The following is a 26,919-nucleotide window of genomic DNA, read 5'->3' on the forward strand; positions in this document are numbered from 1 at the left end:
ACTTAACAAAAGAAAACAAGAAAATAACTACACAGAGGATAGCTACAAATACACTCAGTTATCCGCAATGTAATGACAGCATTTGATTCAATCTGAGCATTATAGTTACACTGTTTTTCTCTCTGTCACTGGGATGTGTACTACTCACAACAATCTCTGTAGGTTTGTTTCTTTTTATTATAAAGTGGGAAATTCACAATGATAAAGAAAAAAGGCAGCAAAATCTCCAAGATGCCTTCTTCCTCTCTTTTCAAAGACTGGTAAAGAAAAAGAAACTGGTTGCATTCAGAGCTGCCAGGCTATCAGATGGAATGAGATTTGAAATAAAAAAAATTAAAAAAAAACTAATGGCATGCTAAATATGTTGTTGAAATGCACTGGGAATAGCTTCACGTTAAGAGGAAAACAGCTTAAAATCATGTAAAACGGAGGTCAGGCGTGAGAAGGAATGTGTCTGTAGAGAATTGTGTGCATGCTAAAAGCTGCCCGCAAATTCTAAATACACACACTGAAAAGTGCACAATAACTTTGTCAAATGAGGTTTTCAGACGGGGAATTATTTGCATCCGCAGCTATTTTTGGTTATGCTTCATCACAGAATACTTTTTCACTTATGACAATCTTGCATTTAGTGACATAAACAAATAGGAAGATAGGGGTCACTACATTTTTTTGCAAAAAATCAAGGACACGATAAGAACAGTCTTGATTTGCTTCGTTAAAAACGTTGAATGCCTTTATCAGTTTTGATCACAGAGGCCAATTGCCTTATAGCTCTGCTCTCTAAGGAACTGAGGTTTGCACACTCACGCTTTGGGCACGCGCGTAAGCATGATGAAGTTTTGAAACAGTTGGATGGTTTTAACTGCATTTGGCAGAGGAATGGGTCTCAAAATTATTAGATGTTTGCAAAGAGAGGGAAAGTACAACTGATACCTTCATGCAGAAGCTGTGAGGGACCTCAGATTGGAGGCATGGGCACATAGAAATGATCAGGTTTCCAAAGCCACGCAGTTCATGAAATGGCTTTCTTGATCACTGCAGCTAGCCAGAAGAAACACTTTGCATTTAAACAACAAAAGCATTGAGCTTTCTTTGCAATCAAAATGCCTCAGCCCTCCATGGGGCTCCAATGGAGGTTGCTTGGAGGATGGCATCACAGCTCCATCACCTTACATGGATGGCTTTGCACATTAGCCTCGAAAGAGCTAATCCAAGAAAAAGGTTCAAGGAAGTACAAATATACCCAAAAACTCCCACTGAAATCTATTCTGTGCTTCTGACTGATGTAGGCTCTCATTGCACTTTCTTGAGAAGAGTCAAAGCTGAATAAATAGGGAAGAGGGACTGAAGGAGTTGTCCAGAGTAAGCAGTCCCACCGGCACAGCTAAGCATGTGTGCTCAGTGACAGAGACAAAGAGAACAGCACGGATGCACTGACTGTAAATGATAACTATTATTCAGCTGGGGAGAGAAAGCCTCAGCAGCAGTGCTGCTCAAGGAGAAACTTTTGTCACTGCAAAAAGCAGCAGCCCTGGAAGGCAGCAATCCCAGGAAAATGGCATTTTGAAATCACAGCCTCTGAGAAGTTCTCTTCTAGGAACGGAGATATATAAAAAAAAGAAAGGCAGCTGATGGAAAAATGAGAATGACACTCTGTTTTCTAAGCTATGGGGAGGAAATCTGATGTCAAAAATCATTGGATATGAATTTGTTCTTTGAGTCGCTGAGGCCCAAAGGCTGAAGTGCCAATAGATGATTTCAGAGAATATTCTGATGGGCTCCAGTCTGAGGGAAGAAAAAGAAAAAGCCTTCAAGGCATTTCCATGAGAAATGCCAGAGTGGCATTATCCAAAATGTCTTTCCAGTTAGAGAATTGCCTCCATTTTTAGTGCTTCTTATTCACCAGGCAGGTTAATAAACAGAGAACCACATCACTGTGTTGAAGAGAAGGTCTTAAAGAAAAGGAGCCCCTGTGCAACCCGCAGGTTTCCCAAGCCAGAAATCTACTTTCCAAAATAGAAAGAGTTAACACGCTGGTCCCTGCACAATGCTGCAAAATATCTTGGCCAGCTGCAGTGCTTACTGCGTAGTCTATAGTCTCAGACAAGTCTGTTCTCTTGAAATTGCATTTACATGGATTTTCTTTCTGGTTTTCTATTTGTTACACCGCGTTAAATAAATCTGGCTTTATTCAAGATAATTTGGATTTATCGATTATTACTGGGGACAATTACTCTGAGTGATGTCCCAGGGGAAGAGAATGAACCTCTGGTGAGGGGCACAGCAGCTAAGGAACTGTCACCACAGTTAAAGGCACAGGAGAGCTCAGCGAAATACCGCAGCATTCTGGCTGTACTCGCTGCTCCATCTCAGGATGCTACCAAACATCTGATGGGTGATTAACGTCGACAGCTTGGGGGACTTTTTCATTTGCTGTCTGTTTCTGTTTAAATAGCAGTTCCTGTATTCGTATAGGTGGGCTGTAAGCAGAACATGACAGAGCAGATGTCTGAGCCACATCCCCGGGTGGCAGAACAGCAGCATCACACTGACACAGGACTGACAGCGAGTGCCACGTGTCACTGCTTCTACAGGGAAAACCCAGGGGGAAACTGGGTGGTGCCAGTTTGGAGCAGTGTTACATCTCTTAAGGATTATTTTTCTTCAGTATAGTTGAAAAAAGTACAGGGAGAAAGAAAAAAAAAGATTCCATGAGAGGCAGAACTGTGCAGGCCGATGGATGCTGCTTTCAGAGAGGGATAACAACAGTTCTCTCTCCATCCTTGAGCAGCCAGTCATAACATTCTCACTTGCCTGAGTCCTGCAAGCAAATAGCAGGGAACTAAAGAGGCATCAGATAAATCCCTGCCTGTGCTGACAAGTCATGGAACTGGCACGCAGTGTAGAGAGAGGAGAGTAAATGGGAGAGGAGTGTGATAAGGATTATTGCAGCATTTTTTCTCTCACTAGGGCTGGGATTTGTGTGCGTTGCTGTTCACTTGCCTCCAGCAGAGTCGGTGGACAAGGAGAGAGCCTGAAGATTTACAGCTGTTTGAAGGAGAAAATAAAAAATCAGGGCAGAAGCAGAGAAGCCCTCACTGCTCACACACTGCTGGGGACTTTTTTTTTTTCCACTTTGTTTTTATTCTTTGCTTAAGAGTTCATCAATGTTTAAACGCACAGAGAGCCCTTCCTCGTAGGACAACAGCAGCTAAGGAGAAAAAGAGAAAGGAAAAAAAACCACTTCTGTTTTGAATACAAACTCCAAGTAATGTATGGGATTCACATTGAGCTACCAAGAGCCTGAGCCCTGCAGGCTCCAGCATGGCTTTAGCACCCCCAGTCCCAGGAAAAGGTTGCACACAGGAGTTCAGAGATCTACACACACAAACACCAGATTAAAGAAGACCTCTGTGATTCACTCTGTTTCTCACATTCATTTTGGTGGCCCCCCAAATCAGACACAGTCTATTAATGATGGGAAGCGAGAGAAGCCCAATCAGGTGGCATCAATCCGTGCTGCAGTCAGGAGGAGAGAGAGGCCTGAGCTGCCATTGCTCACTGAATACCACTGCATTTTGGTTACTCCCAGCCCTTGAAAACTTTTCGATTTTTTTTTTTTCCCTTTTAGATATAAGATGTATCCTGACTTTTTTTAGATATAGCTTTGTGGAATTTACCTCCATTGGTAGCTATGCGATCAAAGGTTAAATTTCTTGCCAATATTTCAAGTCCTTAGTTTCTACATTCATTTGATCTTAGATACGTTTTGTTACTTATTCCTAAACATCTGTTTATCTTTGTTACTTATATTCACTGCTGTAGCATCAAAATGCTTCATAGTCTTTAAAGTATTTAAAAGTATTTACACTGAAACTTCATGATCATTAATACTTTGTTCTCATCACACAAAATATGGAGCTTCTCTGTCCTCATGCAAGATGCAGGACTTGAAAAGGTGGTTTGAATGGTGAAGTCACCGTGTGTAGGTGAGCATCCCAAGCTCCTATCCACCAGCAGGAATGCTTCCATTCCGTTATACCTAGCTAGGAACCTCCATTTGGCCATGCAAATCAGCAGAGCAGATGTACTACAGAAGACAAAAGTATCTAATTTCCATTAAAGACAAAATTGTAGGCAGCCTTCCACACAATAGAAAATGAAGCCATCGTATAACACGTTGGTATCTTTGAATTTCTCCTCATAGGTGACTTAAGAAGCCCATAAAGAAAGCTAAAGCCTGAATAGACTCTAACAGTCCTTCACCCTACAGATGACTAATATGTTTTTTATTTTACTGCATTAAAGTAAATGAAGCAGACAGGTATATCTGTCTATTTTAATACAGAGGTTATTTCTTCCCAGTTTTATTTTGGGGGGCACGTTGTCATTCTCTGGCAGATCTCAGGAGGAGGTGTTTAACTTCCCTGGAAAAAGAGCAAATTTAGAATGAGAATGGGGGGAAAGTGAATCACATCACAGAAGCGACTGTGTTTTTGGACAGTGTGCAATAGCTGTGCTGGATTCCAAACAGAAGCCCAGCAGACAGAGAGATCCTGCACAGATTGCAGGAGATGTTGTAAGTACTCACACATTGCAAAACACAGGACAAGGAGTAGACACAAGTGTGGCACAGTAAGTGCCAGAATCTCTTTTAAGCAATAAGCCAGAACTGTATGTTTTCAGTGTTTCTATTTTGTGATTCCTTCAGAGAAGGGAAACAACGTGAATTATACTGAAAAGCAAAGAGGGGCAGTCCTGGTGAGAACTTTTGAAGAAGCGAAGTAAGGAGTGCATGGACCAGGTGGGGATGCTGGACACCCAGGACTGGCACAAGGCAGCAAACCTTTCAGCTGCGCTGGACTCTCCTGATTCTGAGATGCAGGGAAAACATGGTTTCTCCACCATGAAATGAGCCTGAAGTCTAACATAAGGCACCATCCACATCTTGGTGTGAAGCATGTCAAAATGCTTTACTGGCAAGTCTAGGAGCTTGTGAGCCTTACTCCATGACATGGGCACTCGTGCCTCCAGCCACAGGCAGCTCTGCTTTGCGTTTGGCTTCCTGGTGGTGGATGGGAGAGGCCATTTGCTATGTTATTTATTGCATTGAGGATGCTCCCCAGGGTAGCACAGAAGTGACTGTGTTCTCCAGCACGGCTTCAGATCAGCGCCATGTGCACAGCCCTCTGAGCCCCACACCACACACATACCCTTCCCAGTCCCACACCACAGCCACTCTCTGGGTCCATTTATCCACACTTAAGCCCAGAAAATGGAGCCATAGGTTTCCTCCACCCCACTCTGGAGGAAGAGAAAGGGATGTCAGCCCAGATTGCAATCAGGTGTTAGCAGCATTATGCTCAATTCTTGGTGGTGGAGCTCGCTTAGAGGATGAGAGGAAGATTTTTGTTATTATCATAATCTCATAGAATCCTCAGAGTTGGAAGGAACCTTTGAAGGTCATCTAGTCCAACTCCCCTGCAATGAACAGGCACATGCACATCTAGATCTTGTTGTCCAGGGCCTGATCCAGCCATGCCTTGAAAACCTCCAGGGATGGGACTGAATTATTATTTTAATATTTTACAGCTGGCCTATATCTTCTATCATCAGGTGCAGTCAAAATATGGCCACGCTTCAAAGAGCGATGAGCTGTGATCTTGCTAAGTATGTGTATTACAGAAAATTTCACCTAACCCTCCAACAGATCTTAGAGATCTGTGCTCAGTTCCCCAGTAGCTCACCTCTAAGGCATTACCTTTGTGAATTACTATGGAAGGATTGTGTAAGTTTCATGAATACTTGTTAGGAAAACACTAAATAAGTATAAAGTAGAGAAATAACACATATTTCAGGACTGTGAGCAACATGCTCTGAGATAATTAGCATTGTCCATATTGTGTGTTGCTTGGTATCTAGAAATCTGAAATGTGTCCACCAAACAACATGTTCCCCACCTTCTCCTGGAATATATGAAGCACACCAGGACCATTAGCAGAGTGCCATGCATTAGAGCGAGATTTGGTGGCTCTTAATCCACCCCCAAGGCAGTGAGGTTGGAACTAGATGATATTGGAAGTCCCTTCCAATCCAATCCAAGCCATTCTATATTTTATGATTCTATGATTAATTCTACTACAGGCCCTAGAGAACAAGCAAAAGGTGCTGCAAAATGCACCATCCAGAAATACCATCTCTGAGCATTCAAAATCCCACCACACAGCCTTCTCACAAGGCACCATGAGCACTCAGAGGCATTCATACCCACAAAAGCCTTCCTAAGTGCTGCCTGAGCTGTTCCAGAAGAGATTTGAGCCCCATCCCTGGTATTTTATTTCAAGTGTCTTTTCTGTAACTCCCTCCTCCGTAGGTTAATGAAGACTTAAGCACTCAGTCTCAGCAGCACTGATGTAACGGCTGCTTATTGCCTGTTCCATCTCACTGACTTTTATTATGATACTTAAACCAAAATGGTGAACTATTACACTTCATAGCCTGCAAATAAAAGCAGAATGTTAAAAAGAAGAGGCTATAACCTCTGATCTAGTCAAAATTGCTCTAAACATCTAAGGCTCATAATCTTGAGACATCTTTACTCAGCGCCAAAAGGGCAGGGAATAGCCTGGATTATCATCCACATTGTGAGAAGGACTTTAATTGTAATGCTGCAGCATCTCCTTTATCCCAATTGTGCTCCAAGATAACAGGAGAAATCCTTTGCCAGCATGAGGAGCAGCTCCATTGGCATTAGCAGAGCCAACCCAGCTTACATCAGATACATGGAATCTAGCCCATTAACTGGAGGTCTTGAATAACCTGCAGAAAGCAGGAGATCTTGGTTCTCCTTTTATTAAGAACACACAGAGAAGACACTGAGTCACTGTTTCTGAACACCCGTCTGCTCTGCGAATCATCACATCCACAAACGATGCATTTCCAATGATGCACTGTACTGGAGCCACTTGGGCAGAGCAACACCCATCTGCAGAGCCAGGAGGTCCTGGGGTCAGGCCCACATCAAATAGAAGAAGGGAAAGAGTTGGATCTTGGGCACATTTTCAACTTTGTCATCTTGGGGAAACTCAGTGTCTGCCTGAAATTCTATCTTAGCTTAGAGAAGGGTTGGATCTGCTTGTTGCTGCTATTTCCTTATGTGCATGTACGTGTGTTCTGTTAATTTTGGAATGGCATTGTTCTTAAGAACCTACTTTAGATATACTAAAGTCCACCAATCTGAATTTAATTCCCATTTCCAGGAAGTGGAAAAGCACTGTTTTGTGTATTAATTGCAGTCTGGCTGGGTGCCTTCAGCAATATGAGTTTCCAAGTGGTTAAACTTTTCTTATGTAGAAAATTGAGGGATGTGAAAGAACCAGGAAAACTTTTAAAATCAATGGTGGCATCACTACTCAGAATTTCTGGTTTTATACAGAGTGAAAAATCAAAATGGTTAAGTTGGAAAGGTAAAAGAGTTTGAGGGATTCCTGATTTTTCCTAAAAAAAAAAAAAAAAAAAAAAAAAAAAAAAAAAAAAAAAGATATATGTTCACCAACAAGGAAAGAAAAAAAGGAAAAATTAAAAAAACAAACAAGCAAACAAACAAACAAACAAAAAAAAAAACCGCAACCAACCAGCCAAAATTCTTTGTTGTGAGTGAAGATAACATTTACAGCATAAGAAATAGCTGAGCCACAGGCCACCAGATCCTTGGACAGAGCTGTGGGGAAGCATGTCTGGATGTCTGCTGAGTTCCCCTGCACTCCCTTGGGCTCCTATCTGGCCATGTTAAAGAAGACATCTGACTAAAGAGGCCTTGATGAAAATCAGTGCAGATGTTCTCTTAGTCTTATGTTCCTATGTCTGCATACCTTTATAGAGCTGAAGGAACCTCCAGTAACTATGGAGATTATGCTGGTCCACATTTGTCTTTTTTTGTTTGGATTTTACAAATAAGAAACCACTGCTTTCTCTGCTAAAGAAGTAAGATTTTAAGGAACTTAATCCAGTAGTCTCTTCCTTTTAAAAAATGAAATGAAATGAAATGAAATGAAATGAAATGAAATGAAATGAAATAAAATAAAATAAAATAAAATAAAATAAAATAACTTTGGAAGAACCTAAAAATAGATTCCAGTAAGGAAATAAAGCAGTTTGATATAATGTGGTACACAGGCATAAAATTCACTTAGCTCTGCTTGTATGAGACAGCAAAGCCAAGAGAGATCTAACGAATGCAACACAGCTCTGTAGCTCCCATTACCAGCAACCAACAACCTCAAAATCTTTGCAGCATCCCCAAGGAACAGTGAAGCACTATCGTTTCCTTTTTGCAAACTCAAAGAAGTGATGTACAGGCAGAATAAGTGCTATATCTGCAGTGTACCCCAGCATTAAGCATGGGGCCCCCAATGCTTGGACACTTAGCAGTGCCCCTGAGCTGCTTTGCTCCCACTCTTCGCAGCATCCCTGGGCACTGAGCACCGCCGAGGCTCCCAGCCAAGGAATTTGGTTCCCCCTCTTGAAATCCTCTCCCTCTCTCATGGTAATGAGCACTTTAATCTATCAGGCAAATGTAGAGCTTCTTGGCACTGCTTTTTATTTCTGATCTGTGTTTTCTCTCTCTCTCTCTCTCTCTCTCCCTCTTTTAGGTTAATTTATCTGATTACATGCAATGCACCGCAGCCGTGTTAAGGTACCAGTCGAGTTTCCACTTGGAGGCTTGGAGGAAAGATTACCATTAAAACGTGACTTCCATCCACTCAGCTGAAATTACTATTGATTGCCAAAGAAAAATATTTGTGCTGTGAAGCTGGGAGCTATGATGTTGAACCGTATTAACATAATGTTAGCATAGCTACGGGTGTTTAGTGGCACGCAATCAGATTTGAAATGAACGTTGATTATAGATTGAGATTAATGTTCACATATTCATAGGAACACAATGAAAAGAGCAATTTCCTTTCTACTACAGATCAATGGTTTCCCCATTCAATTATACAGCTGTAATAATTGCATTATGCGGAAATATTTCTTAATGGCTTATTTCATTCTCTCTGCTTGCCTGTGTGTGTGAGAGAGCTGTGTACTTGCACGCATGCATGCATGTGTGAAATGTTTTGTCAGTGGTACTTGCCAAAGCCTGTATCCAATGCAAAAGACTTTAATTACTAGTGCAAGTGTGTAATCTTTGGCTAAGCTAATAATCTCTTGGCATTTTCCCACTATTCTCTTCATTTCCCAGCAGAAACCTAAGCCTCCTTTGCTTGCTGAAGTCTTTATCAGCTGAATCCCACTGCATAGAAGATACACTATTTGGGTATGACCAAAATGATATGAAAGATGGTGTGCTATGCTTGTGCTTCTTTGTCTCACAGTTTTTGTGCTGAGAGAAGCTGGACTTCCAGTTAGAAACTGGGACAACTGGAACTCCTGATTTTCTTAGTGCACTCATTTTACTTACACTAGTTGGTGTTACAAAGAAGCACAAGACCAATTATGCAGAATGACTTCTTATCAGTCAAGGGTTTGGGATCAAATTAAAAATGAGGCCTTGAATACCAAAGGCACATCTGCAGAAAGAGGAAGCAACCACTAGAGCTCCTGTTTTATCATGCAATCAAGACAAGACAGGACACCCACTTTGGAAGGGAAATCTGGTAGTGAATGGAGAGTAACTTCAAAAGCACCCGCGGGATCAGAGCACAAGAACCTCCCCTCTCAATTACAGTGCAGTGCTGTTCTGGGACCACTATTTGTGTGTGTGTGTTTGTTTTCCTTGGAAATATGTTCTCACTTTTCTTTGCTCAGACATAAGCTCAGATGCATTTTCCTTCTGCAAAAAAGATCACCCTTAGTTTCCTAATTTGGTGGGTCAGCAGCCTGCAGGAGAAGAACATTTTACCAGAGAACAGGCATAACTGATGGGCTTCATACAGTGGGTGAAAAAAGGTGTTTTTGCACAGAAAGTTATCAAGTTCTTCCCTATAGGAAAATAAAAGAGTGGCACCAGGATCTGAATGAAAAGCTTACCATCCATTACTTAGCTCTGCTTTAGGCGATGTCCTGTTACTGAGCCTCCTGACTACAAATGGCTTAAAACATCTCTGCAGTGATATTTTGTCAGACAGCAGCACTATCTGCATTCTCAGCATCACTGTGCAACCTTTCCAAGCTCTGTCTCAGACACATACTGACCATACTGCTGGCAATGATGAAAACTGATAATCTAACAAAATGCTTTTCAAAAGGCACAGTTGAGTAGTGTGCTTCAACTCTGAAGCTGAGGGGAAGAGTATTCTGGTTGTACATCATTTCTGCTGACTGTTGGCAGGAGTTACGAGGAACTCATCGTGCTAGAGCTGCACCATGTATTCAAACTGGCTGAACTTCCCTAACACTGGTCACTTCTTTCTCATTGGGCAGGTGCATCCAGCAACACAACACAAAGCTGTTCCTCAGCATGGTGTGGATCATTGTGTTATTCTTACTTACACCATTATCAATTGGAGGGTACAAAGAAATAATAATTTCTGTAGTTTTTTTTCAGAGCATCTAGAAAAAAAAAAAAAAAGATATCCACGTTTTAGTGTATTCCACCATTCCATATTGTAGGAGAAAAGCTCAAGGCGAGAGCAGCACATCAGCAGGATTCAAATTAGGATGTCAAACCAGTTTCAGCCACTTTCCTGTACTTAGAAGAACCCCCTACCCCTTGATTTGTGGAAGGAGTTACTAGGCAGGGTTTACAAGAATGGCAGAGTCACTGTTCCCCTTGTGATGCTGAGTCATCAGATGGAAAAAAAATGAACAAGAATGAGGCAACACGTCCACTCACTCAGCGTTAGAACTGCCTCTCTTTTCCCCTTTCCTCAAAAGTTTCACATCTCTGTTCACTCATCTCTGTTCATTAGAAATCACGTGGACGGCCAGGCACAATCTCATCTCACGTGCACCAGCCGTGGAGCTTCACTAAAAGCGATGCATTTGTAGGGTGTTGACTGGAGGAAACTTAGATGGAAGCAGTGACTGCTTTTGTTAAACTCGGTATTTAGTCTTTCCAGGTGGGAAATGGGATAAGAGAATTTTGAGGAATGGAAGATGTGGAAGAAATAAAGGAAGGTTGAAAAATCCCAGTGAACAGCAAATAGTATTGAAAGCCTGAAGATGTTTAATGTTTTGAAAGCTTACCAATTTTGAATGCTTGTATTTCTGAGACAATTGAGTGAAATTTGGTTTTAGAAATTGTATTTCTGTTTTCCAGGTTTTCAAGGTATTAAAATCTCCAAATTGTTCAGTATGTTTTGAAGGTCCTAGTTTTTTGTGTTTCAGACAATCTCAATATATTTTAGTGTGACCTAGACAAAATCTGCCTGAAAATAAACCAGCAAATAGATGCCAACTTTGGCCCTCAGACACACTAGTGTATGTGCTGACAGATGTTCTTGTACCTGCAGTCCCTCTGGGTTCACAGAGGTTGTGAGGAGCTGGAATCTGACACAGAATGTCTCACAGATGCCCCAGGTTGTGGCCTGAATTCAGCCCCAGTATTTGAAGGGGTGCAACAAATCCTTCCTGAACTACAACCTTAAAAGCCTCATTGCCAACAACTGCAATTTATTGTAGGCATTCAAGTCAGATATTCTTCGGTCTTTAGAAAGCAAATTATTCTATCAATTATTAGATCTCCAAATCAGCTTGATCTGAGAGGGGTTTAGCATGACTTTGCAATAATTGCTGGAGAGAATCACAGTACATTCAGCTAACAAAGTGAGTAACAATCTTCCTGTCCCAGACCTCCCTATGAAATTGAGGGAAACATGAATTTAATCCAGTTTTGAATTAACTTCCTCCAGACAGGACATCTGTCTTTGGCATGGAACTCCTTAGAAACCTGGGCAGGGATTCATATTGCCTGCCTCCAAATAACTACAATGTGGACAACTGTGTTGGATCCTGCCATCCATGATTCATTTATGGTTGAGTCAATGGAGAGAAGCAGAGATTTCAGAATCATGATTAATGACCAATTTTAGTCAAGCACATCAAAATGAGACGAATTGTGCTTCAGAACTGTTGACTGCTCTCCATAGGCTGTAGGAGAGCCTACACAGCCAGCTCACATGAAGAAATGTATGTAGTTACAACATCAGAATCTACAGTAAAAGCCTGAACAAAGCGAATCTCATTATTTTTTTCCTAGATAACTTGCAAAATACAAAATCTGGGCATTTATATGAGCACAGAACATGCTCTACAGATTTAAAAAAAGAAAACAGATATCTGACTTTAAAAAATATAAAGACATTTAGCAGCTAATTATCATATCCTTCTCACTAAAACAAATAAGGAAGCAGAGTTTGCTAGAAGCTTACTCAAGCACAAGCTGGTCTGAAATCACATCCAATTAGGCAGGAAGCATCAAGCAATGCTTTGTTCACCAGGTTATTTTCTACAGATTTTTTGAGTGGTCTGTTACTTGCCCTAACACTTTACCTTGTAAATGTGGAAACATATGGCATGACCTCCAACTCCTAATAGCCTTCAAGAAGCTGAAGTTGGATTATTTGGGGTCATGGGTAACAACTCAGAAGTCATAGGTCAAATTCAAAACCATATTACACCTCTAGAAAACTCTTCTCAATAACTTATGGCATGACCTCTAGCTCCGATTAGTCTGTGAGGGGCTTGTGTCCTCTTTTCATACATTCATGAATTCAGAATCTCCAAATCAAACATTAAGAACAGTTCTTTTGCTCTGCTTGTTATGGTAGAAGGCTATATATTTTAAAAACACTGCTTTTATATTAAATACTTTGTCAGTAAAGTTTATTTTAATCACATGCATGAGTTCCACCAATGCTGCTCAGCAAAGTAAAATGAAAATATCATAAGAGATCAAATAGGTATATTTTCCCCTTTTGGGGACAGATACACTTTAAAAAGCGGCATTGATATCCAATAGTAATCTTATTTTATGGCTCACTTAATTGTGTGCATGATTACTACAGATGCCTTTGTAGAGGATTGAAAATCCATGTTTTAATATTGTTTATTCAAATGCCTTGTTCATTCTCAGAGTAATGCTGCGCAGGCATGCAAGTCTTCATAACTGATAGGAACAGCAGACACCCTGACCAGCAGCACAGTGAAAATAAATATTTGGATACAAGTCAGGCAGGCATAAGGCACAAAAGGCCTGAAGATAGAATGGGGCCCAATTTGTGTTTCTTCATTTGCTTATGCTGAAGGGAGCTTCTCAGCAAACTAGAACTGTCTTTCCTGGCATAACCTCCTCAGATGAACAATGATGAAGATGCTTTATTCTTATTGGATCAGTGCTTTTGGGAAAAAAATTCTTACTTTTTCATTGTGTGCATCCCAAAGTAAAGATTGACCAACGACAACTGCGTTTATATCTATGACACAAAAACAAAAAAATCAACAAGTGATAAAATCAAGGTAGAAGGAACTTGAACAATGAGATTTAAAAAAAGAAAAAGATCTTTAAGTGGTCTATCACTGATACATAGGCAAATACACTCGAGCGTGTCTCTGAAATATTAACATGCTTTCAAAGCAGTAAGTAATATGTGATGCAATAGGCCGCAAAAATGCAAAAAAGTAGTTCTCAGGGCTGCATTTGGAGAGGAGACTTGGCTTCAAAGGAAATTTGCCTTTTGCATTCCAGGCTGGAGCTGAATTTCCTGCTCACGTTTTAGACGAATTGCTAAAGAAAGCTGAAATGCTTCTGTCCCCTAGGAGTTAACAGAAGTCCATAAGTTTGAGTACATCAGACTGGATTCATCACCTAATCAGTTAGCCAGAATGTTGTATGCAGGATTGTCAGAGGGGTTTTTCTGTCACTTCTCTTTACTGCTTTGTAACCTTTCATATTACAGTCTTTAGCTTTTTAAATGCTAGAAAGACATTTTGTTTGGGAGACGGCAACCTGATAGTAAGAAAATGCAAGTTGTAGCATCCTCTGCTAGCGTGTTCCTTCTTTGCATAGAATCCTCTGCCCCTTGGCCTTGGTATTCAAAGACACAATGTCAGCTGTTTTTAGGTTATGCTGATGAAACAAATCCACAGCTTTCTTGTTTTCGGAATAGGAGAAAGGGCAGGTTCCTTTTCTGGGCATGTTGTTTTTCCACCAAGCTCAGTTTTCTTCCCAGCAGAAGAGTGGCATTGGGAACATCAGTGCCTGACTGTTGTGCTGGCTGAGGACTGAACTCTATGCCTGCAGGTCAGCAGGACCTGAGCAATGGAACTGCCAATGTGTGTAGGGGTTGGTGCAGATAGACATTTTGAAAGAAGCAAGACTTGGAAAAGCCACTGCAGTCTTTTGCAGTAAATGCTCAGCCTACACAAAAGTGAAGACAGACGATGGCTTCTTATCGCAGTTTTCACATTCCAGCATTGAGGAACAGAACTCTGCTGGGAAAGAGAATGAAAAATTCAAATTCTGACTTTACATCAGACTGATGTAAAGTCACAGGTTAGCATTATGAAAAGGCAACGCCTGTGCCACGGTTACGCTAGGTAGCACCTTGTAACTGGAAAGGCTTATATGTCACGCTACACTGAAATACACAAACACTTTTCACCTCAGCTCAGTAAGTTCTTGGCATCAATCACAACTGCCTCCTTCTCCACCCGAAGTGGTTTACGCAAAACTGCCTATAATTCACTCTTTCTAAGGTTCACTAGCTCAATGAACCAAATCAAACCACCTCTGCAGCCTCCAGCAGCCTTACTGCTGATCTCTTCCCTGCTCACCAGGAGGAGGGAAGTAGAGAGCATGTCTAGTGCACCCTATCTGCAAGAACTGGTCCCATTCCTCATTTTGTATTTGAAATTTCAGGTTGACCCTCTTCCCATTGCTTTACCCAACAGCTTTCCTTCCACCAGGCTCAGAGCAGTGCCAGATGCTGCTGTGTTCCTTTATTTGCATAGCAATATTTCTGTTCTGCGTGTGTGTGTGCGCACAGAAGTTGGGCTCAGAAACCCCAGCATCATACTCACTTACAGACTGTGTCTTCCAGCCCCTTGCTGAAGTGGCCAGGAATTCATCTACTGGAAATTCAAGTTATCAATTCTAACAGGCAGGAATCAGAAAGATCCAGAAGTTTCTCATCCAAAAGAGCTGAAAAGGAGAATGGAGGCAAGAGACTGTCCATAAAACATACCTGATATCTTATAGCTGTGGACTAAGGATTTCTTAGAGCAACGCATCAAAGCAGAGTGTTGAGTTGGAATATGAGGAGGTACAAAGGAGCAAGAGGATATTCTTCTTTCCTTCCTTCCTGGCAGATAAGCTGAGCTCAAACGCACTAATCAAGAAGCTATTTCAGAGGATGGGCCCCTTGCACATGAAGTTTGGTCTGCTGAGCATCTTGGTGAATGCTTCGCAGTGTGGGATGTACCATGCTGAGATCAACCTTCAGTGCTATTCTGGTCCAGATGGAAGCCCCCATCTGTTATCATCCTCAAGAATCTCGTGAGCAGAGTCCCTGGATGTTAAGCTACAGTTGATCAGATGTTACTTGCACTTCTTCAGTAGGTGGAAAACTAGAAACTTAGCAAGTGTGTGTGGTAAGCATCTTCCTGAGAATTGTATCATTGTCCAGGGAGTGGGAAGCAAAAATAAAAAAAAAGCAAGGCAAAGGGCAAACACATCAGTCTGTATTGCATCTAAAGATTTGACTTTGTTTGCAAGTGAAAACGAAGCCTATGTTATCTGCCTGCTCCCTTCATGATCATTTGCCGACAATGCAAAATCATCACTTAATTGAATATGGCTGGCAATTTCCATTAAAGAGTCCTGATTGGAACAGCAGAGTTTGATTCAGGTCAGGCTTGAGGTGTGAGGCTACCAAAATACTGAAGAGATTTAGAAGTGGATCATAACGAGAGCTTCTTGCAGCAAATAATTTAATCAATTAATTTGCTCTGTTTCTTTTTTCCCCTTGGTTGCAAAATGTTCAGAGGCTGATTGCAATTTCTCCAAATTTATTTCTTATTCAGATTTACTCAATGGTCTCTTTTACCATTTCAAAAATAAATAATATTGACTGATTACAAACAGATCTCTGAGAGGATATGCTACTTTGTATTCAAAATAAGGTCTGATTTAGTTAATAGCTTGGTCACATGGCTCACAAGGCATCATTTCTCCTTACAAGTGGACAGATACAAATCTTGCAAGTCAGGAGGAAAGTCTGAAGAATTTTTTCTGATTATAGGTACTGAGGGAGTTGACTCTGATACACATGGTAAGAGAGTTTTAAATTTGGAGCATCTTAGAGGAGCAGTTGGCCCTCCTGAGACCTGCTGGCTGGGTGCAGTGGTTGTATTTGATTTTCTTTCCTTGCCTATCTCAGACAGTGTCCTAAAGCAGGTGGCCAAGAAGTTCCTTTTATTTTTGTAAGGTCTGACTAGTCCTGAATCTGTAACAAATGCCGAGTGGAAACTGAGCACAATAAGAGGGAACAGCAAGGGTACAGCGAGATCTTGGATTTACCTTTGTGCTGTCTGACCAGCTTGTTCTGAGCCACAGTGGAAAGGATTCTTCTTTGCTGGTACTAAAAGCCAAGAGCAAATTTTTTACTTCCTGGTGGAAAAAAAAAAAAAAAAGAAAAAATAGAAAAAAAAGAATTGTAACCAAAAGAGAGACTAAGTGTCATAAAACATCATCTCTACTCAGAGGAATTTCACACCTCACCCATTCCCCCTGAGCAGTGCATCCAGTGCAGGAAACATGGGCACAAGCCGAGGTCACAGGAGGGACATATTCCCCTTCTGCAGCACATGGAGATGTTCTGATGCTGGAAACCGTTAGGAGCAGGTTAAATAACCATCTGACAGGAGACACTCACTGAGAGCAGCCAGCCTACAGTCCACACAATCTCAAGAGTTGCTTTCCAGCCTTTTTTTTTTTTTTTTTTTTTAGAGGAATGATTCTTTATGTAACAAAAATTGTCACGAGTTCTCCATGCCCAAAACCTAAAGGCAATTTATTCTTGGCTTCCATCTTCTGTGAGTCTCCTGAAGAGAGGATAATTAGCAAAGTGACTTCTGAAAGCAGCCACTTGAAGTTTATCCTTCTACACAAGTGACACTCAATTGCCTCAAATATTTGCATAGCACAAAGCAGAGAAAAAGTATGAGGACGGATCATGCAAATCAAACATATCCAAAAGAGTGCAGTGCAGCGTGGGTTGTTTGTTGCTGGTTTTTTTTGTTTGTTTGTTTGTTTTAAACTTTTTTTTGCAGCATCACCAAGGTGTAAGGGGATGCGATTCTGTCTAATCTGAAAGACATGATGAGAATTAGGTGGAAATAGCAGGAAAAGCATAGAGGAACAAGGCTGAGGGACTCTGGCTGAGCCATGTGGGACAGGGCACATCACCTGCTGCACACAAGGAACTCTGGGGCTTTCTGATAAGTACAAGGCTATTTTTCTCCAACTTACATTAAATTATATACATAAATGTATAATACTTACAAATGTATCAACACAAAATGATAGAGTCATATGAAGTAAAATCTCACAGACTCTGAATCCACAGCATTGCTATGACAGAACTGAGATGACAGCTGCTGAGCTGTAGAGATGTGTGTATGCATGGAGTTCTGAACAGAGGTCTTTATGGTAAGAAACATGTGCTTGTCCCCCCCCTCCCCCCCCCCCCGGAGTAGGTGGATTTTTTTTTTTGCAGTTTTACTCTATTGTCAAATTCTATTTCTTCCACTACTTTCACCTTCCAAAGAAAGCAAACACGTCCCACTTCCAGCAAAACGCTTATTCAGTGCCTGTCTTCCTAGTGCTAATGTCTTTCTCAGATGGAAGATGTCGTGTCAGGCAGAAACCAAATGAAAAATAAACAATTAATGTGGAGGATTCATTGTTTTTTACATGCCCTAATGTTTTACTCTCCAAATTGGCAACACCATGGGAAACAAAACACTTGGTTGAACAGTAATGCATATCATGAATATGGGGGAAGGATTTTGAAGCTGTAATTCAGGTAAGTGAGAGCTGAGAGGTGATTTTTTTTCCTTCTTTTCTCTCTCAGTGTTTGTCTTTGTTTCTTTTTTCTTTTTTTCTCCAGGCAATGATTTCTCAGTACATATCATCAAGCACATATTAAGCAGAGTTTCTGGACTAAAGCTTTCCAGTCTGGACTCCTGGACTTAGTTACTGTTCCAAATGGTACTTTAAAATGTCTTAGCTGTATAAATACATGAGACCTCAATGTTTCCCTTGTCAACAAAATGAAAAACAAGTTAGATTTAAAATATTGTTATTATTATTTTTAGTATTTTCAATTATATGCTGGCCAGTGAGGGGAAAAAAAAAAAATCTATCACATAAAAAGGACTTGATATTTTTAACTATATTTTTTAATTACCTCCTTAATTAAATACCAACCTGGTATTAGTTGCAGGTACAAGAAAAGACTTCAGAAAATGACCACTTCCATTCATATCTAAGGGGGGGATGTACAGAAGAAAATGAAGTTCATCAAGGCAGAGGCTTGCACTAGGTCTCCCTTAGTGTGGAAGAGCTAACTTCATACAAAGCACTGGAAGGACTATGTGCTGCAGGTTGCTCAGAGGAGCTGTTTTATTGCTCAAAGCAATTGAAATAAGCTTCACAGCAGCACGATCTGTAAGGGATCTATAAGGGTCACCATAGCATCCCACAAGCAGCACAACGTGGTTTTCTGCGCAGAGGTATGGAGCTGGAACTGTTCCATGCGAGTTCAGTAAGTACCCTTGAACCCAGTGGCTAGAGCTTTGTCTAGTCTGATTTTCAACTAACCATTAATTTACCTTTTTCCCCACTTCCAATGATTTCTTCCATCTGATTACATTTGCTTAATGAATCTTTTGTATATTAACTATCCTTTATTAAATGCAAATTTGTAGAGGATTAAACCATACAATAGATCCATGTTATATTGAATATCACAGTAAAATCTCAATAAGCATGAGTGTTTTCTTTTGTTTTAGGAATCAGTGGATGTTTAATTAGTGTGGGGCAATAACCCCTGCCTCTAGAGGTATCCCTCCAGTTGGTTGGTTTTTTTTAATATAATTTTTGTATGTTAAATGGGAACAGAGATGCCTTTGAATAATTTCAAAGTTGTCTACAAGCAGAAATGAATTGAAATACTGTTTGTCCATTTGATGCAAGACTTGATGCTTTAACCCCAGCATCCTCCTCATCTGGCCACTCAGATGGCTGCTCAAGAGGAGAGGCATAGGACTGCACAGAGGCCAAAATGCCTGGCTGAAGGCGTACATACCCATGCCATTTCCTGACACATTAGACAATTCTTCCTGGCAATAACTAATAGATAATAGAAACTGCTTGCTAAAGGTTAGAACACCCAGAGAAACAAGGGCACTTCCTATGAGCACTAAGCTGACTCCTGCACATAAAAAAATTCTTAAGAATCAACGATGCCAGAATTTTCAAAGTTTCCACTCATTCTGCTTAACTTGGAGTCAGGTTTATTCAGGTCATCTGTCCATTCAGTCCTTGGTATCTGAAAGCCTGCTGGTGAAAACATTACACTCCAAAAGGGACTTCTGAGATCACTTCATGATGTCACACAGAATAGTGTTCTGCATAAGCTGAGTACCTCAGACACTCCTCTGAACATTCCTGTGTTTAATTCTGTCCCTGTCATTCCAAGAAAGTCTAGAGAATGCGTTCACACATGTAGAGTTTCCAAGAAATGGAAGTGGGATTAAGGAACTAAAAAAAATTCCATGTAGCTGAAAGGAATATTTTCTGGGAAATTCTCACTTTTCCTATCTGTATGTGGCCTATGATATTATAGTCATCTTTGCATCTGATACCTTCCAGATTAAAATAATACATCTAATATGTTGTGTCGCTATGTGCTCTTCAATGTAGCCAGGTATGTGTGCATGTTTTGGAGGGAGAAGAATAAGTCTTGCTTTCAAGGGCCAAAAAAAAAAATCTTTTTCACCATAAAATGAAATCATTAGCTTTATTAGCTCTACTACTATTATTAGAATAAATAATTATTATTAAAATAAATTAATAAGAGGCTTGATGGCTTGGGTAAGCAAGAGGGTTTTCTCGCATTCCCAGCCCTTCTTCCCCTCTCCCAGACATTCAGCACACTGGCCTCACCTCTTCTTGTTACTGTCAGTGTGGGGCTGGGATCCTGCATCCCTTCACGGCCGCACCAGAGCATGGGGACAGCATAAAGCTGACTGGACACCACAATCCCTTCCCATCTCTTTCCCTAATAACCCCACAATTAGCAATAGGCTATGGCATGCAGAGCAGGGATATGGATTCTATCAGCATCCTCTCAAGATCAACCTCCCGGCTTCCTCAATGGGACTGTTCCACCAGATCATTTATTAGCAGAGCTGGGCAGGGGGTGAGGGGATGCTGCCATGGTGCTGAGCCAGGCCAGCTTCCCAACATGCCACTCTCTGTCTCCTGCTGTATGTTTTGTTTTGTTTGCTTCATTGGATTCTAGGGTAAAAATTCTTGGAGTCTTTAGTTACTGCCAAATGGAACCACCGCGTGACTCCGGAAATACCTGTCGCCTAATTAAATTGTCTAAAGAGGGATTTTTGGAAAGCACTCCTAATTCAGGAGCTTAATTTAGGCTGGGCCCATGCACCAGAGCTTTCTGTCTTATTATTAGTTGGAATTTTAATCATTAGAGATCTCCCCCACCCCCGGCATTTTTTCCTCTCTCCCCATTTCCTAACAACCTGATTCTGGCACAATTCCCTTCCCCTTTAACCCTCCAGAGCTAAAAATAATATCCTTTTGGATCAAAAAAAAGACAGAAAGAGAGAACACTGAACCAGAGGTGTTTAATTAGCAGGAGTGAACTAGAGATGGGTTCAGCAATCATTTTACAGCAGCCTCCCTAGAGACAGACCAAATGCATTGTGAGAAAAACCTGGCTGGTGCGTCCCAGGAGTAAGGTGGTATGTTATCAGTGCAGCTTAAGCCTGTAACACATGTAAGGTGCAGCCTTCATATTCCTGGATTAAGAAAGAAAAAGCCTCTTGTGATGAAAGAATGCTACATGTAAGCAACCTTAAGGAAATGTTTCAGTCTGTTGGTACCCACACTGATCACATATGTTATTTGAAGCATCACCTCCAGATGCAAGACCTCTAGGAAGTGGTTGGCTCTGAGACGATCAGGCACTGAGAGTCTGGTTTTAAATCACATTGAGACCCCTAGGTGGGAAGTAATAAGCATGATTAAACTTCATGTAACAACTGTGTGTGCATGTCCAGGGCCAAAGGTAATAGCTACTGATCTGGCATCTTCACACTGTCACCTTGGAGAATGGCACAGATGTTCCAGTGACAAACTGAGCACATCACAGGCTACATGAGTAGAAAGAGCTCGACTGTGTCCAGTGGAGTTGCACTGCGTTTGTAGTGAGGGAACTGTCACCAGGGACTGATTTTTGACATTCTTCTCTGCAAATGAGAAGGAGACCTCAGACCTTTCATTTTCCTTGCAAAAAGGATAGCTGTATTCAGGTCATACTAGGCTTACAGCAAAACAAAGAAAAGTCCTTGTGCTCATCAAACCTCTGAGATAATTAAAACACACAATCAACTCTCCAAGGCAGAGACAGGTACAAATATATACACAATAGATATTGTTATGCTTCCTTCACTCCGCTCCCGCACAGAACACACACTTCTACCTGCAGAAGAGGCTAAAAGACCACCTGTCAGCTGACCTGGACTGAGGTGATCTGAATGCAGCAGGGATGTGGGCCTTGTGGAGCTGGACTTGCCCACATGCACCCATGTCAGGTTGCACAGAACCAGTGGAAGCATGAGCTGCACTGTTAAAGGTATTTTCAGTTGCAGCTCAAAACAGAAACACTTTTAACTTGGAAAACATATATATGTATACATTTCTACACTCACACAAAACTGCAAACTTCTGACATATTTTAACTTTGAATTGCCTTTTTTTAAATTCAGCTGTATTTACTGGGCTGGCTTGCCTGCCAAGCACATTAAGCATAAATCATTTGTTGTTTCATTAGTGCTGAAATGACTTTCTAATTGACTTTCTAATTGTAGTTAAAAGCAACTTTAGCACAGGCTCAAAGAATCTTTCCTAGAGGCCTCTCTGTGTCCCATCTTCCATCTGTTGTCACTGGAGCTTAATGGAGATGCCTCCAGCAGAATACTGGTATCAGATAGATCACTTTTTTGTAGGATATTGCTTTATTTTGTATTTAGTTTGGTTTTACTTTTTTTCTTCCAAGTTGTGCTAATGACTTGCTGTTTCTGCATTCTGGGATATTTGTCTGATAAGTATCTAGCCAGGAGCTAAAACATCACCATTGTGACTCAAGAAATACACCAGGGCAGCATACTATGGACAACAGAAGTGCCAAAACATTCCTAATGCCTTCAAAATCCTGGAAACCATGTTTAAAATGTTTTTTCCTTTTTAGTAGTCATTCAAAGGCAGGTGTTTTTTTGTTTGTTTGTTTGTTTTTAAATGAAGTTTTAAGTGCCTGTGCATTTCCGCTGGCCTGATTCTTATTGCGTGCACTGCAGTGCAAGCCTCCTGAGATTTCAGCGAGGGCAGGCATACAGAAGGAGAAGTTCAGAATGCCCTTGAGCTGCCCAAGGGCCACCTGCTCCCTGTCCTCCAGCTGGAACTGGCCAGAGCTGGAGGCTCTCTTCACTGAGCACACAGGAAAAGGAAGCAGGAGGGAATGCTGTTCCCCTCATATTAAAGATAGAAAACGGAATTCATCTCTGCTTTTGGCAGAGGAACAGGAGTGGCATTTCCCCACCTACTTCCCCTTATGTTGGCCCTACCAGCACGGAAGGCAACATTCTACAAAACCGCAGAGGAAGAATGCTTTCAGTGAGAACAAAGATGCTGTTAAAAATGCCAGAAGAAGCCAGTTTTGGCTGGGAAGCAATGCATGGGGTGACAGAGGCCACGCTCATGTCTTCTGGGACTGTTCCATCTGAGCTTCAGCAGGCAGCAATGGATCCTTTTAAAAACTCCATGGGTTCATAACTGCCTCAGAACAATCAGCATCCTAAGGATCTTTAATGCTCAGAAAAGGCCCTGCTGTCAGGTCACTGTTACTGTTGTGAGATTGCAACTACAACAACAACATGCGGTTGATTTGGTTTGATTACAACATGCTTTCAGCTAGCACCAGCAAGGATTTACCATACATCCAGTCCAGTTACAAATCCTAAATTGTTAATTCAGATATCTAAAGTTGGCAGTACTGGAGTAGAAACGCACCTCAGAAGCATCAGATGTTTGACTTTGAGCTGTCTCCTCCTTTCAGTTCCATTGCTTATTGCTATCCTGTCAGTGACAGGTATGGTAGATCTCAATAATGCTTTGCTCAGGTGCAGAACTGCCAGCAGCTCACTCCTGCTGGAGCAGTGCTTCCAGAAACAGGAAGCCAAATCCTGCGTGACTCTGGTAGGACTTCCCCTGATATGCTCTAGTCTGATCAGAGGATCAAAACCTGGCACAAAGTATTTGCTCTTCTCCTCAACTCAGTGACCTGCACAGCTAGCCATCAAGCAGTGTCCCCTGAAGCCTGCCACAGCTGCAAGTAATGAACAGCTTTGTGCTTAAGACAGTGGATGCTTTGCTTTTATTTGTCATGCCAGCACCATCACAGCCCTGTACTTCTGCAAAACCTTCCACTGAGCTGTGCCAAGTGAAGCTGACCACACAGCCTCTGAGGCAGCACGCAGCCAGGCAGAGGAGAAAGCAGTAGCAAGAGGGATGCCCAAGCTGTCGCACAGCATGTCACAGCCAGGCACAAGGGAGAGCTACGGCCTGGCCACCTCCATGAAATCACCCAGCTGCTGAATCCAAAAACAGCACTAGCTGTTTTTGGCCTTGTGGTGACCGCTTGTCTTTGCCCTGGTAATTCCCATACTCTGGAATGCATGTGCCATAATAGCAAATAGCTGGTTTTTAGCCTAAGCATTGGTCTAAAAAAATAAAAATAATAAAATACCAGGGGCACAAGTAACATAAGAGAGAGAGAAAAAAAAAAAAGAAAAAAAATTTAAGCCTTTTCCCCCCCCACCCCCTACACACACACCCCAGAAAAGCTTTTCCAGCTTCCAATAATTCCTCTTGCATTTTTCTTGTGTCTCCTGATGATTATTATCTGCTTTATGAGCCCACCTTGCACAGATTAAGTAGGTGTAATCAGAGTATTAACTCATCATATGCTGATAATTAGCATGAGGTTCTGCTAGCCTGTTCTTGTTTTAGTGCTCTGAGTTAACTGGTGACCTGTGTTACTGAGGTGGTTTGATGCTATGGGCCCTGTTGTGCATCACTCTTGTGAGAGTGAACATCAGCTGTACCCAAAAACAAGAGGGCTGGGTGAGAAGTTCACTTTCCACTCTAACAAGCAGAGCTGACAGCAGTTATTTCTGAGAGCTAACAGATAGACATTCAAATGAATGAAAAGGTTATACACTGCTAGCCATGCCTTCTGCTGCTTACCGTGGTGACATAACAAACAGAAAGCCAATGCAAAACAGTCTTTAACCGTGATAACAAATAAAATGATTCTTCCTTGTAACAATCTGAAAGATCAGTGCAGTGGAATGGCAATACAGGAGGTGTAATGACAAAGGGACTAGCACAGATGGAAAGGCGTTACAAAGCAAAAGTACTCACCTGTCTCTGAAGATCTAGGCTCACAGGAGAAACTCCGCAAGGGAAGGATCTCTTCTAGAAGAGATCCTCCTAGGGTGGCAGTCAGCCCTTAAATGAGGTCTAAGAGAGGTAAAACCTCCTTCAGTCATAGAGGTGAATTGCCTTCACATGTGTTTCCAAGGCAGACTGGATCCTTTCTCCAGGTGCTGTCAGTGGTTCAGGCAGTGACTCAATAGTTACCATACACTCTTCAAAAAGAAAAAATAAAAATAAAAATAAAAAAGTGCCTTTAAGATCCATCTTTCATAAATCTCACATGTAAGCAGATTAGGGGGTGAAAGTAATCGTGCAGCTTATGTAAAGAGCCAGACTAGACCTGCTTAGAGGGCTTCTTAAGAAGCTTTGGCAAAGGTCAGTCCAGAGAGCATGACCTGCCCCTTGGCTTCCTAGCGCAGGACTCTGTGCTATCATTGCTTTGGACTGGCTGAGGCTGGCCTGGCATGTCCTCACTTTGGCACCTGTGCAATGCTTTTGAATATATTGGCAATTCGTACCATGCCTGCTGGAGTGACTTTATTAGATATTTCCTGGAAGATGAAATTTGTATGAAAGCTCAAGTTCCAAGAGTCGGGAGAGCTTCAATTTCCTCTGCCATCCGTATTAAGTTGGAGTATTGTAAGAAAATTTCAGGTGCATTCATTTACTGATGATTTTGGCAAATCTTGACTACTTAAATCTGGATTCTCATTCTCTGTGGATCTCTGTACACCTACAGGTTTGCTTCCATGACTTGAACAGAGTACATAACACAGCAAAATCAGGAAAAAAAGGGGAAAAAAAATCTCTCTCGTGATAGTGAGGTCAGCAGAAGCAGAACTGTCTTCTGTGATCTCATTGACATCTGTGGGCATTCAGGTAACCTCAGGGAATGATCTATGTTCATTTCACTGTGGGACTGTGCTTAAACCAGGCACTGTTCTGAGTGGTTCTTGACGCCTCTTATTCCACGTCACCATGAAAAACAGAATATGCACTCAAGATCAATGTAATGTAGGAAGTCACAGCTTGATTTATGCAAATATATTTTATATTATGCAAACGCACAAGTGACCTTTCTTTGGTTAAAGTGAGTTGGCTTTTGAGCTCAACTGCAGAAAAATTGAAGGTGTCTGCATTATGCAACGGAGATTTCTTCAGAGAACAAACTTGTCTGGTTACCTACAGCAGGAGCAAAGTGACAAGACATTTTACTAATATTTCTTGAAGAGATCTGAATTGTCACAGGGAAAAGCTGGTTGGACTTTTTGAATAGAAATGTATTTCTGCAGAAGTAAGATGTTGCAGCCAAAGTAAGAAATGACTGCAGACAATGAGTTTTAAAACAAGAAAAGGCAGTGATGGAAAGGCAAATTAAAAAAAAATGAAAATGTTTAGTGATTGTTTGCTTTGAATGTCAGGGAAAAATAATTCTCAGTAAATTGGAAATATTTATTGAAAGTGGTCTTCAAAAATACTTCCAGTGTTATTTGTAGGTTTTTTCTTTGATACATTTACAATCACCTCTGCTACAAATTTACTATGAAAAAAAAATCAGGTGGTTTTTTTTGTTTGTTTGTTTGTTTGTTTGTTTGTTTTTATTAGAAGTAAACACAGTTGAAGTTCTCAGCTGCTGGAAGTTCACGTGAATGTTCTGAAACATTATTTTCAGAGAATCTGATGAATTCTGCTTTCTCAGCAACAGAAAGATTTTCTGAGCAAATTTACCCCTCTCCTATGCTGATATTAATAGATCCTGAATTTTACGACACATTTTCAAAGTATTACTTATGTGTTAGCTTTACAGCTTTTGTTTTCTCTGTTAGCTACATGCAGGCAGTTAAACATTTGAAAATGAACCCTTACGAAGCACACTGTCAGGAAACAAAAGCAAATAACACACAAACACACACAAAAACAAAAGAAAAACAAAACCAAAAAAAAGAGGAAGGGGAGTGTAGTCATAAGCTATTGAGGTTAATGAGTACATTCAAGGCAGGGAGAAAGAATCCTAAGAAGGACAAATATAAAACACAGATCAGAAGAAAAGTAGTGTGAAAAGGGGAGGCAAAACAGCATTTCACTTGTCACTGTGGAAATAAAGGGGTGACAGCATTGAAATCTAGGTGGAGTTAATCAGGGATTTTTTTATTTTTCTTATTTTTATT

General features: G+C 41.2%; 1 long non-coding RNA gene across 2 annotated transcripts; it reads right to left on the reverse strand.

The window, feature by feature from the left end:
* Window positions 1–12,417: 12,417 nt before the first annotated feature.
* On the reverse strand, window positions 12,418–24,785 carry LOC122186769. 2 transcript variants are annotated; one of them, XR_006181182.1, is made up of 4 exons: window positions 24,737–24,785; window positions 16,526–16,615; window positions 15,032–15,148; window positions 12,418–14,439 (listed from the first exon to the last, which is right to left on the reverse strand). It is a non-coding gene; the product is annotated as an uncharacterized LOC122186769 (long non-coding RNA). The 2 variants fall into 2 exon arrangements; XR_006181183.1 differs by having other exon boundaries at window positions 15,028–15,148.
* Between the last annotated feature and the right edge of the window lie 2,134 nt (window positions 24,786–26,919).

The sequence above is a fragment of the Lagopus leucura genome, unplaced genomic scaffold (assembly GCF_019238085.1).
Source record: "Lagopus leucura isolate 7727_CA_CO unplaced genomic scaffold, USGS_WTPT01 Super-Scaffold_100039, whole genome shotgun sequence".
NCBI classification, from domain to species: Eukaryota; Metazoa; Chordata; class Aves; order Galliformes; family Phasianidae; genus Lagopus; species Lagopus leucura.